The following is a 3,864-nucleotide window of genomic DNA, read 5'->3' as shown; positions in this document are numbered from 1 at the left end:
TCAGCACTCCAAGGGATTACCTGTGGGGAGCTGGCATTTGGGCTCACCCAGTTTCAACCCCCCTTCTCTTGCAGCCTTGCCTCCCAAACCGCCGAAGCCAAAGCCCAGCGCAGCCAGCCTGGCCAACGGGAACAGCGTGCCATTGCAGGACGCTGAGTGGTACTGGGGGGACATTTCTAGGTAAGGGGGTGACTGGCAGTTCGTGCCCGGGCTGCCCTGTCCATCCAGGCATTTAGGGGAGCCTGTCACAGGCCGTGACAATCCTGTTCCTTGCAGGGAGGAGGTGAATGAGAAGCTACGGACACGCCGGATGGGACCTTCTTGGTGCATGATGCTTCCAGCAAGATCCAGGGGGAATACACACTCACCCTCAGGTAGGGCACAGGGATCCCCTGGGAACTTCTGCCACTCTGGGGGGCAGATGTGGGTATGAGCCCCTGTGCTTCCAGCTGCCGGGATGCCAAGAGCATCTGCTGTAGGGTGCTGGCATGCTGGTAAGTGCCCTGTCCTCTCCCCTCCCCACTACAGGAAGGGAGGCAATAACAAGCTGATCAAGATCTTCCACCGGGAAGGGAAGTATGGCTTCTCAGAGCCCTTGACTTTTGGCTCTGTGGTGGAGCTCATCACCCACTACCGGCACGGGTCGCTCGCCCAGTGCAACGCCAGGCTGGATACCAGGCTGCTCTGCCCCATCTCCAAGTACCAGCAGGTAAACCCTGGGCCTCAGGTGTATGATGGCCAACACAGCCTGAACCAGTGGCACTTGCTCCTCCGTCCCTGCTCCTTTGGGAGATGACAGTGTCCCACCCTTTCTCCTGTGCTGGGATGTTGTGTTGTGGGGTGACAGACGTGCGGGGCTGGTGGGGTTTCATGGGACCAGCTGGAGCAGGTCCTGACTGAGGCTGTGCCTATGGCAGGATCAGCTGGTGAAGGAGGACAGTGTGGAAGCCGTTGGGGAGCAGCTGAAGGTGTATCACCAGCAGTACCAGGACAAGAGCTGGGAGTACGACCTGCTGTATGAGGAGTACACACGCACTTCCCAGGTACGTGGGCACTGCCTTCCCCAGGGGCTGCCTGACACCCCCAAGGGCTGCCCTGGCACCCCCTGAGCGCTGGCAGCTACCACGCTGTGCAGAGGGGAGGGCAGAGATTGGGCACCCACTGACTGCCCCTTTTGTCTGCTGCTGGACTTGAGGGGACTCCCCAGAGGATGGGTTTGAAGAGGGAGATATTTTGGCTGCTGCAAAGACAGTGCTGCTTTGGGGAGGGGGGAAGAGAGGATGAGAATGGGCAGAAATGTTCCTCAGCTCTCCCCTCCCTTCTCCCCAGGAGCTTCAGATGAAGAGGACGGCAATCGAGGCCTTCAGTGAGACGATCAAGATCTTTGAGGAGCAGTGTCAGACCCAGGAGAAGTGCAGCAAGGAGTACATCGAGCGCTTCTGGTGCGAGGGAGAAGGAGGTGCAACAGTGAGGATGGGGGAGATGGAGGCCTTCCCTGTCTGGGGAAGGGCCCCAGGAGCTGGAAGGATCCTCCTGGTCCAGCACAGAGCTCAGGCATGCACAGTCCTTGCCTCTCAGCAGCATGCTGTGGGCTGGAGCTGGCAGGCAGCCTCCTCTGCCTCTCCCACTCCGGCTCACAGCCCCCCCTCTTTCTCCCAGGATCCTCATGAACTCGGAGAAGCTCAAGTCTTGCATCACAGAGATCCACGACAGCAAGATGAAGCTGGAGCAGGACCTGAAGAAACAAGCCTCGGAGAACCGGGAGATCGACAAGCGCATGAACAGCATCAAGCCAGACCTCATGCAGCTGCGCGAACTGCGGGACCAGTACTTGGTGTATGTAGGCTCCCCTCCAGCCCGGCCCAGGAGCCATCCAGCTGGCTCCTCGAGGGCTCTGGGGCTCGTTGGACCGGCTGGGAGCCTGTTTGGTGCGGGAGTGAACTCTGCTGCGCTGCCGCGGGGCTCTGAGAGGGGCGGCTGCTGCCCTCTGGTCATGGCCCCGCCTGGGAGCCGCGGCCCGGGCTCAGCTCTGCCTTTCCTCCCCCAGGTGGCTCACGCAGAAGGGTGCCCGGCAGAAGAAGATCAACGAGGGGCTGGGCATCAAGAACGAGATGGAGGAGTGAGTGTCTCCCTGTCCCTGCTCATGTGGGGGGCCATGGGCACCTCCCAGCTCTCTGTGTCAGAGCCAAGGAGCCTTCCCTGCTGGAATGGGTGGTGGCAGCAGCAGTGTGGGGGAGGTGTGGGTGCCCAAACTGAGAGTCTGACCCTGCCTGTGCTCCACTGCAGCCAGTACTCCATGATGGATGATGAGGAGGAGCTGCCTCACCATGAGGAATGAACATGGTATGTGGGGAAGATCAACCGTGTGCAGGCAGAGGAGAAGCTGTGTGGCAAGAGGGTCGGCACCTTCCTGATCCGTGAGAGCAGCCAGAAGCGATGCTATGCCTGCTCCGTGGTGTGAGTATCCCGGTGCAGATGTGGAACGGGGCTGGTGAGGGCTGTGTTCCCACACGGCTCCACCTTCCCCTCGCCAGAGGCTGGAGGTGTCAGACTTTCCCAAAGTCTCCTCTCTGCCTTGGCTCCTCCTGCCAGGGCCAGGTGTATTTCTGGGCTGCTTTGGTGGCCCCTGCTCATGCCCTGCTGTCCCTGTCCCACTGCTGACCTGGGCTCTTTGTGTCCCTGGCAGGGTGGACGGTGACACCAAGCATGCCTTCCAACACCAAGCAGCCTGCCATTCTGTGAAGGAGGGCTTTTGCCCCCTGCTCCAGCAGGAGGCTTCCCTTCACCCCTTCCTTTTCATCTCCTTCCTTCAGCCTGGTGGGGGGAGGAGGCAGGACACCCTTGATCTTTTGTTTCCTAGTTTTTGAGCCTGCATGGCTCTGTCAGGGGTGGACCAGAAGAGGCCTACAGAGAGTGGAGAGAAATGCAAGAATGTTGCAAGGAAGGCTCAGCAGAAGAGATCTATCTCGAAGTCTCCTAGCAACTGCAGCTGCACAGAACTGCTTGGGACCCGGTTACAAGGCCACAGTCTTGCATCCTCTGCAGATTCCCATGTCTGTGCCCCCACGCCACTCCTTCCATTATTCCCTAGATCTCCCTTCCCTCTCACGTGACCAGACATATTCCCCTCGGCCATTCTTCCCAAGTCCCCTTATCACTAACTCTCTGGATTTGATGTTCCCTAGCTAGAAACCCACCTCTGTTTCCAAATCTTCTGTATTTCCCTGTATATAAGCTGTCATCTTGTTTTAATAAATCGCCATTTTGTGGGTCACATCTCGTGTGTCCTATTTCCCGTACACCCCAGAATGTCCCGTAACCCCCCTTTTCCCTACAATCCCCTCACCCCACAGATCCCTTTGACCCCCTATGCCCTCAAGACCCCTTTTAACTCTCCCAAATGCACCCCAAACCCCCCAAATCCCCTCCAACCCCTCCCCAAAGAGGGATCACGTGGCACCCTGGGACAGGAACACAGTGGGCTGTACTGGGGGCAGTGGGAGGGGCTCAGGAGTCCTACGACAACGTGGCCCAGTCCCAGGAGAGATCCAGGGAGCAGTGAGGAGGTACTGGTCTGTCCTGGTTTGTACCTCTAATCCCCTAAGCCCCTCCCCAGCTTCCCCAGGACCCTCCCAGAAACCAAAGTCCCCCAGGCACCTCCAGGCTCCTGACTTGGTCCTGCTGCCCCTTGAGCATATCCAGGTGCTGCAGAACCAGGCATTTCATGAGCAAATTTGCTGATGACACCAAGTTCGGAGGGAGTGTTCATCTGCTGGAAGGCAGGAGGGCTCTGCAGAGGGACCTGGACAAGCTGGATCCATGGTCTGATTCCAGGGGGATGAGGTTCAATCAGGCCAAGTGCCG

The 3,864-nt window shown here is 58.9% G+C and overlaps 1 pseudogene; it reads left to right on the top strand.

Annotated features, from left to right (window-relative positions):
- Positions 1 to 2,457, top strand: part of LOC114071726 — a 5,649-nt pseudogene extending 3,192 nt beyond the window's left edge.
- Positions 2,458 to 3,864: the final 1,407 nt, after the last annotated feature.

The sequence above is a fragment of the Empidonax traillii genome, unplaced genomic scaffold (assembly GCF_003031625.1).
Source record: "Empidonax traillii isolate 1590-97213 ecotype Southwest subspecies unplaced genomic scaffold, ASM303162v1 scaffold2234:size31437, whole genome shotgun sequence".
NCBI lineage: Eukaryota > Metazoa > Chordata > Aves > Passeriformes > Tyrannidae > Empidonax > Empidonax traillii.
The sequence above is the reverse complement of the archived record's forward strand: the minus strand, read 5'-3'. Positions and strand labels throughout refer to the sequence as shown.